Source organism: Euphorbia lathyris, chromosome 1 (genome assembly GCF_963576675.1).
Source record: "Euphorbia lathyris chromosome 1, ddEupLath1.1, whole genome shotgun sequence".
Classification (NCBI taxonomy): domain Eukaryota; kingdom Viridiplantae; phylum Streptophyta; class Magnoliopsida; order Malpighiales; family Euphorbiaceae; genus Euphorbia; species Euphorbia lathyris.
The window spans coordinates 71,217,152-71,234,822 of NC_088910.1; the positions used below are offsets into that span (position 1 = coordinate 71,217,152).

General features: G+C 35.6%; 1 long non-coding RNA gene across 3 annotated transcripts; it reads left to right on the plus strand.

Moving 5' to 3' along the window:
* Positions 1 to 988: 988 nt before the first annotated feature.
* LOC136201429 (uncharacterized) lies at positions 989 to 5,312 on the plus strand. 3 transcript variants are annotated; one of them, XR_010673838.1, is made up of 4 exons: positions 989 to 1,206; positions 1,608 to 1,696; positions 3,729 to 3,794; positions 4,911 to 5,312. It is a non-coding gene; the product is annotated as an uncharacterized lncRNA (long non-coding RNA). The 3 variants fall into 3 exon arrangements; XR_010673836.1 differs by having other exon boundaries at positions 992 to 1,206; positions 4,936 to 5,312; XR_010673830.1 differs by having other exon boundaries at positions 996 to 1,206; positions 3,729 to 5,312.
* The last annotated feature ends 12,359 nt before the right edge of the window (positions 5,313 to 17,671 follow it).

The window sequence follows — 17,671 nt, forward strand, 5'->3', positions numbered from 1 at the left end:
TTATGTGTATCTTCTTTGTTTTAATTGTGTTTTTGACAGTATCTTGCATGCTTTCGGTTCTCATTTTTTGTGTTGAGTTTTCATGTTAACTTTATTTTTTTCATGTTAGTTTTCTGACTTGTTTTTCTAGGTTTTTGTGTTATCATTTTGGGGAAGTTGTGTTTTGTAAGTCTATTCTGTTTTAATGGTGTTTTTAAGAGTATTGATGTCTTTGTAATGTTGTTTGGAAGATTGTATTATAAGATTTTGTTGGAACAATATATGTTTTATGTTGAAACAATTTTAGTTTTATGTTGGAATAATATACTTTTAGTCTCCTGACTTGTATTTTTTTTTGCAGAATATATTATAATGGCTAAAAATACTTCCGGTAGAAATAAACGTTTCCCTGAAAACGTTGTTCATCCTTCATTGCTTGATGCAATAAACTCTGAATATATACAAGAGGATGAAGACATGTACTATTTGTTTATGTACTAAAACATATACAGATAATATGTTTTCATGGAACAATATATGTATTCTATAGGAACAATATATGTATTCTGTGAAACAATATGAGTTTTTTGTGGGAATAATATGTATATTTTGTTGGTATGTTATATGATTTCTCTTGGAACAATATATGTACTTTGTTGAACTTAGTATTGTTGTTAATTTCATTTTTTCTTCTGTTTCGAGGGACTCTATAAAGACATGTAATGAGGGGAGTAAAACACTAGTACAGAAATGACCTATAACTACGTCTTATTAGCTACGGTTGTCAATAGAAACCGTAGCTAAAGATCATTAGAGTCGGTTATTCAAATAACGGACTCCAATAAGACTTTATTAGTATCGGTTAATTTTTAAAACTGACTCTATATGTCACAATTTTAGAGAGGCCGCATTTTTTAGGGTCAATGGCGTTGGTTTTTCAAGAAACCAACGCCAATAACCCAAACAATAGAGTCGGTTTTGTATTAACCGATGCCATTGAAGGGTCATTAGCGTCGGTTACACAAAACTGACACCAATGACCCTTTTAGATGATCTTGTATAAGAAAGAAGAATATAGTCGTTCTTTTTTCTTCTCTTTTGCACAAACACGTATCTTCTTTCTTCTAGACCTATTTCCATTCTTTGAGTTCGAGTTTGAAGTTCATCTATGTGTTGAGGGTGTGTTTCAGTTCGTGTTCCAAATCTAATAGAGGCACCAGAAAATAGGTAAGTGATTAATATGGGTTTTCTACGTTTGTAAAATCGTTTGAGTTTAGGTTTCATTTGCAAAATCGCTTCTGCGGTATGATGTGATGCGATGCTCTGTTTGTTGGGTTTCGTTTGAAAGATTGTGTTGGATCTGGTTTTGGGTTTCGTTTGAAAGATTATGGGTTTTGTTTGTTTCGTTCCTATTATGGGTTTCGATCGTTCGTTATGGGTTTGTTCATTATGGGTTTCGTTCCTATCGTTGGTTATGGGTTTCGTTTGTTTCTGGGTTTGGTTAGTTTTCTGGGTTCATACTGGGTTTCTTTTGTTTTCCGCTATGAGGTTTGATCTATACCTGATTCATAGGATGAGCAGTTATTTCTTTGATTTAAGTCTTGATTTCTCTGCTTTTTATTTCATAGTTAGTTCAAGAATTAAACATCAAGACCAAGAAATGGAAGGAGTTCTTACAGATGAGCCATTCACTAGAGCTGACTTGATAATAGTTGAGGTATTGGTGACTTTCGGATGCATTTCATTTGACTATATGTTGAAGCATGTTACTAGGTTTTATAGTAAGCTAATCTGTCAAATTCATAAATTATATGCTTGTTTTCACTAAAACTTGTGAGAATTGAGTTAAAATGTCTTTAATTTAGTTTCTTTTTGTAGTGTAAACCATAAATATCTCCAATAAAACAATTTTGATTGTTGTTCAGGGCTTTATTACTATTAAATTAGATTCTCAATGCATTAACTTGAAGCAAGTTTAGAAAAAGACAATGACAAGAATCTTGTTAGGCAACAACAACATAACAAAATGCAACTGAGAAACAGGTAGCAAATGCTTCTGTCATACTCTCAACAGCAAGACAAACAATAGATCTCCGACATTTAAAGTAAATATTGTCCATATAAGTGTTTCAAAAAACATTAGTGTCAAAATGGGGTTGTCCCATTTTGGCTTACTTCCCAAAATAACACACAGTGCCCTGGAATACTTGTTGTATCTGCATAGATTGTGTACTCTGCTAATGTTGCATCAAATGGCACCAAATGGTTCACTACATTCTTCTTTGCATTTTGCAATTCTACCTCATCTGTTTTATCTGCATCAATTCTCAACACCACATTTCCCCCTGCATATGAAGTTGAATTGTGGTGTTTTGTTCTTAAATCCAGCCACTCTCAGCACATCACCTACTCTGTACCTATAAAGTCCTACAAAACCCCAAATTTCATGTCATTAAGTGATACCCTTAACTACAAATTAACAAAAAGAGGGAAAATTAACATAAAATTTGAAGCTTTACCAGTATAGGTGGTGACAACAAGCTCATATTTTTTACCAAGCTTAACATCAACAAGGTCAACCAATTGTTGCTTCTCTTTCTCATTAAGTGATTTAGGCATTGAAATGGGATTGGTGACTCTATGAATAGGGAGGAATTCAAAATAGGCCATGGTAGGAATAAGGGCGTATGAAACTTCACTTGGTTTACAAAGGAGGTTAAGATTGGCACCAAAGTAGCATTCAGAAGAGGCATACATAGTGCATACTAAAGGTAAACCATTGCTGTAATAATCAAGAGTTGGGATGTATTGAGACATGGTTCCAGTCACAATTACATCCACATACTTAGGACTTCATGGCGTTGACAAAGACCACAGAGCATTTGAGAATACATAGACTGGTATGCATCAGGGCATAAAATGGTTTCATTTGGGCTAGTATAGTTAGTGTAAGGATCATAAGGCCTATTCTTAAATTGATTACTATTATAATAGCTAGTAAGAATAGGTCTAGCCACAAGTCCACCAGGTGTTTTAGCTTCAGATTTAATGAACAAAAAGTACATTCCTTTCCCTTTTTCAAGACCTGGAACATACTGATTCATTATAGGCATCGATAAGCTATAAAACTACGACCTTCTTCCTAGCGCTTATTCAATTGTTGGCATCAACTTCCTTTCACCACCAGAGGTCCTAGGGCTGCATTAAATCAAAACCCATTTAGCCAAAACATTTAAAAATCAAAACTTTATCAAGAGAACCCAATTAAAAAAAACAAACCTTGTCAAGAACTCAGAAATGGGATTAGAGCAAAGGATGGGAGAGGTATCACCATTGGCAATACGATCAATATGAGGTTGAATATCCTCATAGGTGATAACATACATGATTTTTTTGAAAGAGTCACGGTTAGTAAGGCCATTAGGACCATGTGTTTGCAAATACTCAACATGAGCATTGCTAAATAAGATTTCTTGAAGGACTTTCTTTTGAACCTCATCAAGGTTCCAAGTCATATCTTCAATGAACTCAAAGGTTTTTCTGTTCTTCTCATACAGATTGTAATCATCTGAAATTTTAGGTAACTCGAGGCAAAACTAGTAAATTTTTTGAAGAAAGCTAGAAAATGAAACACTTATTTTTTTTAAGGTTAATTATGATAATATTTATGTTTAAATCCATGTTGTTCAAATATTTTAACCCTTGGTTAGAAATTTTTTATCATGTGTTTGTTGATTCCCGTTTTGCAGGGAGGATTCTCCTGCAAGCATATTAGGTCCACGTGCTCGACCAGTTTTTCAGTATTGTCACTACAGGTATAAAATGGGAGATCCTATTTTGTGGTTGCGATGTTATATTTTCGTCTAGGTGGCGGACATTTTCATTATGGTATTTTTTTTATGTTCATTTCTAATCACTGGCTTGAGTTTTGCATCTCTAACACTTGAATGTACTTGTATGAACTTATTCTTCCCATGTTACAAAATTATTCTTTTTTTCTAAATAAAGAAATTATACTAACTGAGACACTAAATAACAAATGTAAGGAGTGGATGAAGAGATACTTTCTCATTAAAATAGCTTGGCTAAGTAAGATATGGTTCTGGAATATCTTGTTCCATATATGTTTGCCAATTTAGTTTTATGTTGGTGGCTTCACCTTTTGGTTCAATTTCAAATGAACATGTCCTGTAATTTATTTTCTTAATTAATCTAGTGTATGAGGGAAATTATGGAATTATTGTCAGCTTCGTTCATATGTTAACAATTGATGTTAGTTACCTAATTTCTCCCTCATCTCATATTTTTCTTTTAAATAAATTTGATCAGTGAACAGCAACCATTACGGTTGAATCATACTGAAGTATGTGAGGTTATTGTTAGGATTTTTTTCCAAGTTTAGAAGGGTTAGTAGGTAGGTTTGTTAATGGTCAAACTGGTATTACAGTTTTTCTTTTTCTAATGATTATCATCATGACATGAGTTGATAAGTTGGAAACTTCAATTTCTACTCATATGTGTATGTATCGGTTTGTTACTAGAAGAGTATGTATGACCTTGAAGTATGTCTTTACTATATAAAATTGCTTATATTCTAACAACAGCAATCAGTCATCACTAGATTTATTCCTTGCATGTCTGCCATTTTTTCTTTCGCAATAGCATGCCATATCGTCATTCCTTGCTTTTTCCAATATTCAACTTCATTGTTTTGAAGGGATTTCTGCATCTAACAGTAAAACTCCAAATTCTATAGAAGGGTCATTGTCTAGTGCTATATAACTTGTGGAAATATCCATGCTTAATGTTCCTGGGAGACACTATTTATGAAAATTCTTGCAAGTAATCATTTTGCTGCCATATCGTTACTCCAATATATGTTGCATACAAGTGCCTGAATAACATATTTACTTATGCTTCCTATTGTTGAGGCGAGGACTAGAATCTATCGTGCAGGATTGGAAGATAATAGCTACTTCAGAAAAGTTGGCAGAGTGTCAAGAGACTATACTAAACCTAGGCAAGCAGTTGAAGGCATTGGTTGCACCGTGTGACACAACCTTATTGGACATAGTCATATCTACGTCCATTGAAACAACTGATGTTAGCCGCCGCCACGACCATTAGCACAACCCCAACTGCACCAAAGACTCATGAGCCAAATGTCCTCTCTTCTTGATTAGATGCTAGAGAGGATAATGTCAAAAGGAGGGATTCATATTTGAAATCAAAGCTTGTATATATATGTAGCAGGTTATTACTTGAAAATACTGTGAATTTGTGAATATTGAATCAAAGCTTGTATATATATAACAGGTTGATTAATTAGCCTATATTTGTGTATATTTTATTGATTTTGCATTTAATTTTAGCAATACAACAGGATCAATTTCGATTACGATAAACGACTGAGGGTAACAAATCTCGTTTACCGTTAATTATAGTAATATATAGTAGGAAAAAATAGAGCAAGTTTAATTTGAACCTGCTGATGTAAAATTTTAAAAACAATAACATTAGGGTCGGTTGTTTGTAAGAACTGACTCTAATATAATTAAGATTAGCCACGGTTGCAAAACAATCGACTCTAATAATTAGAGCATTAGAGTCGGTTGTTGTAACAACCGACTTGAATGCTCTTATCATTAGCTATGGTTCTTCTACAACCGACTTTAATGAGCATTAGAGTGGGTTGTTACGAAAGACCGTGGCTAAAGACCCATTTAGCCACGGTTTTTCGTAAAAATTGTGGCCAAAACATAGCATTGGAGTCGGTTATACGTAAAAACTGACTCTAATGCCTTTTTGGCCACGGTCAATAAACTGTGGCTAAAGACGCCAAGCATTTTCCATGCCCCCCTTTGGCCACGGTCGTACAACCGTGGCTAATGACGGTAAACGACCGTGATCATAGGCTATTTTTGTACTAGTGAAAAGAGATTTGTTAAGAAATCTGCTTCTAGGAAGCAATTGTCAACTATGGATGTGCCTGTTGTCCATAATGACAAGGACATTGATGATGATGTCCCTGTTATGAATTTGTAGAGACATAAGAGGAAGAAGTTAACTTCTATTAAGAATAGGGATCAGTGCATTAAAAGCAGTTCAGATGCATTGAAGGATGTAGATAGTGATGGTGATGTAGATGAAAGTTCTTCTGATGGTGGGGATAATATTAATGATCCTGATTTTGTGATTAGTGCTGGTACACCATCAGAAGAAAAGGGAGGAGAAGCTGAATATGTTGTTTCTCCCAAAGATGAAAAGAAACAAAATTGTTAGAGTGAAAGTTAGGGGAGATGGTGGTGCTAGAATGAAGAGGCAGAAGGTTGAGATTGTTAAATCTGGTTCTAAGGTGGTGAACCGTAGTCTTAGAATAAGGAAGGTGAAGAAAGACAAGCATGAGTTTGTTAGGGAGGAAGAATTTATTGGTGCAGGATTGAATCAAAGGGTTCGTCCAATGGCTTTTATGAACTTTGTTAAGACTATGCCAGAGACACACAAACAAGCTATTAGAGATATAGTCTTTGGTGGTCTGTTGTCTCTAGATCTCGGGAAGCACAATTCGGTTTTTTGTGCGAAGGTTGTGGCTTTTGTGGATGCAGATAGATGTTGTTTTGTCCTTCCGGATTGAGTGAAAAAGATTTCCATGCAGTTTATGGGTTGCCTTATGGAGGGATGGAAATTCAAGAAGGGAATAATTCTAGTGGGGAGAGTTGGGTTAAGTTTTTGGAGACATGGAGGGAGACCTTTGGTCTTAAGAGTGGTAGTCATGTGGATACAATTGTGATTGATAGGCTTTCAAATTTGTTGCTGGTGGATGTTTGCGATGAGTTTATTTGGAATTTTGTCATTGTTGATGTCAACTGTTGTATATGATCGACGAAGAACAGGTTGTTGTACAATAAGTTTCTATTTAGTTGCATGAATGTCAATGAAATTTCAAAGCTGGATTGGTGCCGCTTTGCTTATAGATATCTTATGGATTCTGCTCGTGCTTATAAGTCCGGTCCTAATCCGGATTATTTCACAGGCCCACTCCCATTTATTCTAGTAATTGATTGAATGTGTTGGAACAATTGATTCAATGTGTTGGAATAATTTCTGTTTTTATTTGGAACAATTTGTCTACTTATTTATAACTTTTTTCCCTGTGTTTTCTTGTAGATATGTTATTTTGATCGTTTGTAACATGGAGTTGATTCGAAACCAAGGACATATCCATTAACCTATGTGTGGAACAAGGAGTTAATCTTGGATAGGATTAAGTTGGAAAATCTTTGTGGATTTGACAATGGTATAGTTTTGAAGAGATTAGTGGAATATAGCGGAGGTGGAACATGAAGCCCCGAAGGTACAAGGAACGAAGAAAAAGAGAGAAGAAGAAAAGAATAAGCAGATAGAAGAAGTGAATAGAGAAGAAGAAGAACAACAAAATAGACCAACAGAACAATAAGAAGAAAATAGACAAGAAGAATGAGTTTTTGGCTGTCCAAGTAACTTGATGGTATGCAGCTTGTTTTTCTTTGATATAGAAGATATTGTTTCTGTTTTATGAATTACTAAATAGTCTTTCTATAAATGTAGGAATTCATGAATAAGTTTAAATTAGTGGCTAAGAGATTAGCTACTGATGTTACTGAGATGTATATTTTGCTGGATAAAGCAGAAGTTATGTCCGACAAAAATGATTTACCCGTGCGAATGAACAGATTGTTTGAGAACATATTTATGAACTACAGAGTAAGTAAAGAAGAGAGGATGAGCCAACATTCACAGCGAATGGCAGCAAGTCAGTGTTCAAGAAGAGTATTTAAAGAATTTGATGAGGAAAATGATTTTTTTTAATCTTCCTGGTTTTTAGGAAGAATATGATGCTTTCTATTGGGCAGTGGATGAAGAATACAACAAACAGTTAGAGAGAGAGAGAGAAAGTAGAAGCACTAGAGAAAGAGAGAGAGAAAGAGAAAGGAGGAGCAGAGAAAGAGAAGGAGAAAGGAGGAGTACAGAAAGAGAAAGAGAGAGTAGAGACAAAGAAAGGACTGAAGTCGACAGAAAGAAGAAATTCTTTTCCTCATTTTGAGTTATTGAGCCAGTCCTTACATGATGAAGTTGTTGCAAATAAAATGTAATTTATTTTGTACTTGGTTTTGTATGTGCTGGAACAATTATTATATCTGTTTGAAACAATTGGAGTTTGTTTGTTTTGGAACAATTGAATCAATGTGTTGGAATAATTGATGTTACTACTTGGTACAATTTCTGTTTTAGAATAGATTTTTTGTGTGTGTGCTTTAGATTATAGTCTTTTTTATGTATGCGTTTTGTTGTTTTGTGTTGCATGTAGGCTTGCTGATATAGATTGTTTTAATGAAGATTTCGTAAATCTTGATGAAGATTCAGGCGATAGGGATGATGATTGTAATGATGAAATCTTGTAAGTGATTATGTTTTTTATTTGCTTTTGGAACAAATGCTTCAATTTCTTGGACCATTTCATATATATGTGTTGAACAATGTAACTTTTTGTTATGTATTTGAGTTGTTTTATATTTTGAACAAGGATGTTGATTCTTTGTCATCTAATGAAAGTGATACAGACATGTCTGATGATGGCGATGATGATGATATAGACCTCCAATCTTTGCCTAATGATGTGCCAAACGAATTTGCAAAACTGTGCAGATGGGACAGTTTACACATACACAACTTTTTATGCTTACATTTTTTGGCATGAGGTGAATGCATATATTTTGAGGGATTTTCGTGCAGTGGCTGATATAGGTGCGATAGGGTGTGGCCCAATTGTGTATTACATGAGATATTTTTTAATCTATCATTCCATGTTTGTATGGGTGATTATCCTTCTTTTTTTTAATGACATGTTTACTGTGTATCTTTTGTGTGTGTTTTGTACAGGCACCTCTATGATGTGCTGCAGAATAATGTGAGATTGGATACGTTCTTCTGCCTTGTTGATGACCAATACAATTGAAAGGTTTAAAACAGTAGAGGAGAAGGTCATGGTTTTGACAGAGAGAGATGGATAGTGCGGCATCAAATGTTTGTATCTGATACCGCGAAACAAAGAGTATGCAATCTTTACTTGTACTGATGATCTAGTTTAGTTGGTTAATAATGTGGTTTAGTTGTACTAGTGTGATTGTTTTGTTCAGCTATCATTGGACTTTGACTGTTGTTAATCTTGAGATGAAACGTGTTTTTATGATCGATCCGTTGAAGGATCATTTGGGCGTGAAAAATGATGAATGTAGATTTCTTGTTGATGAGTATGTGTAATAATCAAATGCCTTTTCATAATGTATTAGATTTTTTGAATGCAATAGTTTGACATATATATGAATTTGATTTTGTAGATCTGTCAAATCTTTCTATGGTGAGAAGTTTATAGTAAGATGGATTTGCCCTAGGATACGTCTTTATTTGCTGTTTGCGTTTGTTCTTGTATGTCATGTTGTACATATTTGGTATTGTATGTATACTTGTATATTTTTGTTTTTTGTTTTGAAGTTGTTTGTATTTTTGTTTGTGCAGAAGTTTCCAATTCAGGCAGATAGCACAAGCTGTGGGTATTACATAATGAAGTACATGTTGGAAAAATAGGCTACCGTATAGCAGCGGAAATATAAAAAATTTAACCTATTTCCATAAACCACAAGATCCGTTAATCGTTATTTCATATAAAGAGGGATAAAAGAAATACCTTTCTAAAGTTCTATCTACCGTTGCAAACGAAGTGCCCACAACTCTTACTTCGAGTTCCCGAGCACAGAACAAAACAAATATAAGATCAAGTTAGAATCAACCGTTGAATAGCAACCAAAATAGATTGCCTCTAATTAATCAACACAAGATCAAGGATAAAGAGAGAAAGATGAAAATCAATTGAACAGAAGGAAGCGGTGAAATCTCGTCCTCGGCTAAGGGGGGGTCGAATTCTCTCTCCTGGAATTCTCTAGTGGATTTCGAAAATCCCTAGTAGGGGGGTATTTATAATCTCTTGTATCTAAACCCTAATTAGATAGAATTAGGTTTCTTGAATAAGAATTCAATTCGGAATAGAATTCTTAAATATTATCTATTAATATATCTAAATATAAAAGATAATAATCAATAACCTTATTGGATAATAATAGGAGTAATATAATCTAATTAAAACTCCTAACTTATTTATCCTTTAATTAATTTAATTCATAATCCTAATCTAATTAGGATTAATAAAATCAAACTAATTATTTATGTATTTACATACATAAATCGCCCCCCTCTATTACTGGGCCTTATTGGGCTCAGTTGGGCTTCCGTCAGTTAATTAACATCTGTCTCTCTTTTGGGTTCCAAGTCTTATGTGTGACCCATTAGGTTCTTATTGCTTCTAGCCGTATGCAACTTATTAAAATTAATTTTCAAAGAATTATATTTTAATCTTTGCATAACGGAATGATGTACAGAGTATGTGATTAGCAAGTCCGTAATCATTCCCCTAGAGCTATAAGAAGACAGGTTGATTCTGTCGTTGACCTTTCAGTATTAGTTACGGTATAATTCGATCCTTTATCAATTACGTCCTTGAACTGAATCTTATGACTATGGGTAATGTCAAGTCACATATAGCGAGACGTTCGTTTTACTTGTTCTTGGCCGAGTCAACTCCAATTAGATAGGTTAAGAGAAATCTGTATTTCAATCTTAAGTTATCACCTTGCAAGGATTTAGAGTCAAGACTTCCACAAGCGATCCATGGACATATCTCCCATTTATCGGGAGTGATAAATGCTCAATCCAATATATAACGATCCCGCAATCACTTCCTGTGATACCCAACCTCTGCTGTTCACACCCCAGAGTCATCTCTGTTAAGGATCGTGTTACAACAGGATCAAAGCGTCACATTCCGTAATCCAGAATACCAATTAACATTCCTTTGAGTCTGAGGATTATTTATACCTATTAATACCAATGAGATGAACATGTGACAAGGATGAATCTACCCATCCTGTTATCTCAAGTCGGGTCCCCAATCCTAATGAACTACTTTTCATCGGATCTATGTAACTGTAATATCTATATATATGAAGCTTGTGAGATCAGCTTTCTGTCGGACAGAAGACATTGTTACATGCAAGTCTCAGCAGTGATATGTCAATCCTAAACATATTACTTGACTTGGGGTGGTTTTAAGTTTATTAGTTTATTATAAAGTTTTGTCTCACTTCATGCTTGTATGAACACTTTATAATCACTTTAAAACAAACTTACGGATTTCCTTTTATTAGACTTTATTTTAGTGCTTAAAAGGGATTGCCTTTATATAGTTATAAAACATATATCTCATTAAAACAAATGATATAAAGAACACTTCATTTACATTAAGTTTGTATCCTAGAACAATTGTCTATAGGACACTAAACCCCAACATACTCCCACTTGGACTAAAGCCAATTGTTTCTATAACTTATCCCAGTAGAAGTTAGATGACGATCATGTACTTTCTGGGATAAGGGCTTTGTCAACGGATCTGCAACGTTGTCCTCTGTAGTACTCTTTCTATTCTCACATCTCCTCTTGCCACAATTTCTCTTATAATGTGGTATCGCTTAAGGTAATGCTTGGACGCATTATGAGACCGTGGTTCCTTTGCTTGCGCAATGGCTCCATTGTTATCACAATACAGTGTAATGGGATTTATAATGTCAGGCACCACACCAAGTTCAGTAATGAACTTCCTAATCCAAACTGCTTCCTTTGCTGCTTCCGCAGCAGTGATATACTCTGACTCGGTCGTAGAGAAAGCTACGCTTCCTTGCTTGGAACTCTTCCAGCTGACCGCGCCCCCATTCAAGATAAACAGGTATCCTGATTGGGATTTAAAATCGTTCTCATCTGTGAGATGACTTGCGTCTGAAAATCCTTCTATTTTCAGATCTCCTTCTCCGTACACTAGAAACATGTCTTTAGTTCTTCTCAAGTACTTAATAATGTTTTTGACGGCAATCCAGTGCTCGTCTCCCGGATTTCCTTGGTAACGACTCGTTATAGATAACGCGAACGCTACGTCAGGTCTAGTGCATAGCATAGCATACATAATCGAACCGATTGCGCTGGCGTATGGGACTACAGCCATGCGCTTCTTATCATCATCGGTTTTAGGACATTGATGATTGTTTAACTTTACTCCATGTAGCATGGGTAAGTTACCTCGTTTCGATTCAACCATGCTAAACCGCTTTAGCACATTTTCGATGTATGTAGCCTGTGAAAGACCGAGCAGTCTTTTTGATCTATCTCTGTAGATCTTTATACCAAGTATATAAGCTGCTTCACCAAGGTCTTTCATTGAGAAGTTACCAGATAACCATACTTTTACCGACTGTAGCAGAGCTATGTCATTTCCCATTAGTAATATATCGTCCACATATAATATTAGAAATGCTACAGAGCTCCCACTTGCTTTCTTGTAAATGCAAGCTTCTTCGCAATTTTGTTCGAAACCAAATTGTTTTATGGTTTCGTCAAAACGCTTGTTTCAGCTTCTAGATGCTTGCTTGAGTCCATAAATGGATCTCTGAAGTTTGCAAACCTTGTTTGCATCCTTTGATATGAAACCTTCAGGTTGCATCATATATACATCCTCAAGCAGGTTTCCGTTTAGGAAAGCTGTTTTCACATCCATTTGCCAAATCTCGTAATCGTAGTGAGCGGCAATAGCAAGCATTATTCTGATTGATTTGGACATAGCCACAGGAGAGAAAGTTTCGTCATAATCAATTCCTTGCTTCTGACGATATCCTTTCGCTACTAACCTAGCTTTGTAGGTGCTAACCTTTCCATCCATGTATGTCTTCTTTTTGAAGATCCATCTGCACCCAATGGGTTTTATCCCTTCGGGTGGATCAACCAAAGTCCACACTTGGTTGGTGTACATGGAATCCATTTCAGAATCCATGGCCTCGAGCCACGCTTTAGAATCTGGACTAGTAAGAGCCTCTTCGTAGTTTTCGGGTTCGTCGTCTAACACGGGAACCTCATCATCATCTCCCACTAGAAAACCACATCTAATAGGGAGTTCACGAACTCTTTGTGATCTACGAAGGGGTGGCACTTGAGTCTCATCTAATGGGACTGCATCGGGTTCCTCAATCGCTTCTGTTGTTTCAGTTGGTGTTTCTTGTTCATGAACTTCATCAAGTTCAATCATGCTTCCCTTTTCTGTGTCTTCGAGAAACTCTTTCTCTAAGAAGGTTGCGTTCTTGGATACTATCACTTTCTGATCATCTGGATGATAGAAGTAATATCCCATAGTTTCCTTAGGGTATCCAATGAAGAAACATTTATCAGATTTAGAATCTAGTTTGTCAGACGCAATGCGTTTGACAAATGCTGAACAACCCTATACTCTCATGAATGAGAATACGGGTTTCCTACCAACGAACAATTCATATGGTGTGGAACTAGTGGATTTAGTTGGCACTCGATTTAGGGTGAAGAGGGCGGTTTCCAAGGCATAGCCCCAGAATGTCTTTGGAAGTAGCGCTATGCTCATCATGGATCGTACCATATCTAGTAGGGTACGGTTCCTCCTCTCGGATACACCATTGTGTTGTGGTGTATAGGGAGGTGTCCATTGTGAGCAAATCCCACATCCAGTTAGATAATTCAGAAAATCATCTGAAAGATATTCGCCACCTCGATCGGATCGAAGTGTCTTTATTTTCTTTTCTAGTTGATTTTCCACTTCATTCTTGAAGCATTTGAATTTCTCAAAAGCTTCGGATTTGTGCTTCATCAAGTAGATATAACCATATCGGGTATGGTCGTCTATGAAGCTAATGAAGTATCTGAATCCTCCTCTTTCTTGGACTGACATAGGACCGCATACATCTGAATGAATGAGTCCTAAAGTGTCTGATACATGTTCACCTTTATTGCTAAAGGGTGTCTTTGTCATTTTGCCTTTTAAACATGCTTCGCACGTTTCCAATGATTCAGGATCAATTGAATTTATAAGCCCATCTTGATGTAGCTTAAGCATGCGTCTTTTGTTTATATGGCCTAAACGATAATGCCACAAGTAAGTTGAATTATCTAGCTTATGTCTTTTGGTATCAATTGCGAAAACAGAAATTTTGTCATCTAACACATAAATCCCATTTTGTGATATTCCTGAAAAATAGAAAATCGAATCTCTATAAAAATCGCAACGTTTGTCTTTTATTGAAATATGAAAACCGTCGTCAATAAGACGGCTAATAGAAATAATGTTACGAGACATTTGCGGAACGTATAAACAGTTCCTTAATTCTATTACAAGTCTAGAGGGCAAATTTAAAACATAATCTCCAATTGCGAGGGCGGCAACTCTTGCTCCATTTCCTACTCGCAAGTTTATGCTTCCTTTCTTCAATTCCTTAGTCTGATTTAGTTCCTGCATATTTGTACAAATATGAGATCCGCATCCGGTATCAAGTACCCAAGATTCAGACTGTGAAATTGTATTTATTTCAATATAAAACATACCAGATGTTGAAGTCCCGGCTTCTCCCTTCTTGAGGGTAGCTAGGTACAGTAAACAATTTCTCCTCCAATGCCCTATTTCACCACAATAGTGGCACTTGCCTTTGGGCTTCTTAACTTCCTTTCCCATCGTTTCGGTGAGCATGGCCTCCTTGCCTTTCTTAGGATGGTTTGGATCGGGAGAGATCCCTTTCCTCTTCTTTGATCCTTCAATAGCAAGGCCTGATATCTCCTTGTTTTCTTTTGTATTGGGCTCGACTGTCTCGAGCATATTTGCAAGCTCTTCAAGAGAGGTTTGCAAGCCACTCGCTTGGTAGTTCATGATGAACTGCGAGTAACTCTCGGGGAGGGACTGAAGAAGTAAGTTCTCACTTAGTTCACGGTCCATCGCATCTCCAATACTAGAAAACTTGGTGACAAGGCTAATCATCTTGGCGCAATGCGCCACAACAGATGTGCCCACCTGCATCTTGCATCTGTATAACTGTTTTGTTATTTCGAAGCGTTCGCACCGAGTTTGATTCACAAATAACTCTTTTAGGTGCTTGACCATGGAATAGGTATCCATATCTGCATGTAGTTGCCTTTGTAATTCCGGTGTCATAGATGCAAGTATGATGTCTCCCGCTTGATCATCATCAGCCTTATGCTTCAAGTAAGCATAAAATTCTTGGTAGGGAGCATCATCCACTGGGTAAGGGGGTATCGGTGTATCAAGTACATACCCTTTCTTCTCGAACTTCAAAACAATTTTGAGGTTACGGAACCAGTTGGTGAAGTTTGAACCGTTCAATTTGTTATTTGGTAATTATGTTTTGCAGATCGGTGTTAGTCATGATTTTAAGAGTGATTATATAAACCTGAGAGTGAGAAAGAGTAAACGTATGTTATTCATTTGCTTTAAAGTATATCAATCTAAAATTATAGGCCTTTAGTTTATTTTAGATTGCTCCCACTATTTTGCCAAATTAATAGCCCTCCATATTAATTCGAAGAATTTCACAAATACTTTAGTGAGCTAGGATCCTAACTCCTGAGATTTTGCCTTGAGTTTACCCAACAAGCTAGTCTCATTCGTTAGGTAGATTCATGTAAACAATCACATCTTAAATGTGATTCCTAGGTTATTGGGTTACTAACCACATTAGTAACTAATATGCTATTCATATTAATCCCAACCGTATTGCCCATTAGTTTATGAAAACATGAGTTTACCCATCTAATTATCATAATCTAATTTAAGTATTACCCCATATTCATGAAAAGTGATTTTCGATAATTCAGGTGTTACCGTAAGACCCCGAGCTTGAGTTTACCCAACAACCCAAAGGCCCTCAGTACTGCCGGCTGAATTATAATATTAGGGAGGGACAACCGATTTTAATAACTTGCTTATTTACTTAACTTTTTAATGAAGGATTTTATTTTAGGTCTCATAATCTAACTTAGTCTTGGTTTGCTTTAGCATACATCAGACACATACATTGGCGTTATGGACATATCATCTAAATTATTCCGTCGAGCCAGAGACGGAATAAAAGGCCAAACCTAGGAAAATACTAACTATTACATATTTCTCTTTAGGTCCTCCGTCTTCTCCATGGCGCCTTGAAATTACAAATTAATTTCTATACTACTAAAGAAAACTTCAATTAAATTGAAGGGAATTAGATGAGAGGAGAAATTACAATAGATAGTAGAAAAGCAGGGCTCGCAGGCCCTATTTCAAAAATACCAAAAAACTAAAGAGGGTCCAAATATGTCCATAACTCCAAACATGCATATACTCAATTAAATAAATTTAATTGGTTGATTACATAACTATTTTATGTAATATTTGGGTTAATCACATTAACGCATCATTTAACTTTCATCCAATTTTACTTCTAACAGTTTCGTGTCTTTTATGGTATCTTACCTACACAAAACTTTAATTATGCACGTCCCAATTATTTTGATTTTAATTCATTTAAAACTTTGATTTACAAATAGGTAAAACAAACTTTTAAATAAATTTTCATTCGATAATCAAAACAGAAAACTATTAATTTCTGAAACATATATATATATATATATATTTAAAAACAATAGTTTTAAACAATTTAAAACTAGGTGGGAATCGGGCCGGGCCCGAGGTCGGGTTGCTGCCGTTTGGCAGCAGCCCTAGGCGTCAGACATGCCGCTGCCTTGCGGCAACGTCAGACATGCCGCTGCCTTGCCAGACGCCGCACGCGGTTGCTGCCGCGCGGCAGTAACCGCGCAACATTAGTCGGGTCGCGCCTTATGGCGCGACCCGAACTGCTGTTTATTTTTTTTTATATTTATAAAATATACATATATATCAGTTTTAAAACGGTTTTAAAACGATTTTCAGAAAATAGGAAAAACTATCATAGATTTTCCGTTTTATCTTTTAGAATAAATAAAACTGATTTTATTCATCTAGCCATAAAACTAATAGATTTTGTTATAATGATTATCAACCAAAATTATTAGGAACATGTGCATAAGACTTGGAACCCAAAAGAGAGACAGATGTTAATCAAAACATTTTTTTAATTAACCTAACTATAAATATTTATTCAATCTGATTGAAAAACTTCTAAATTTTCATATATGAAATAACGGATTTAACGATGGCTCTGATACCAATGTTGGAAAAATAGGCTAACGTATAGCAGCGGAAATATAAAAATTTTAACATATTTCCATAAACCACAAGATCCGTTAATCATTATTTCATATAAAGAGGGATAAAAAAAATACCTTTCTGAAGTTCTATCTACCGTTGCAAACGAAGTGCTCACAACTCTTACTTCGAGTTCCCGAGCACAGAACAAAACAAATATAAGATCAAGTTAGAATCAACCGTTGAATAGCAACCAAAATAGATTGCCTCTAATTAATCAACACAAGATCAAGGATAAAGAGAGCAAGATGAAAATCAATTGAACGGAAGGAAGCGGTGAAATCTCGTCCTCGGCTAAGGGGGGGTCGAATTCTCTCTCCTAGAATTCTCTAGTGGATTTCGAAAATCCCTAGTAGGGGGTATTTATAATCTCTTGTATCTAAACCCTAGTTAGATAGAATTAGGTTTCTTGAATAAGAATTCAATTCGGAATAGAATTCTTAAATATTATCTATTAATATATCTAAA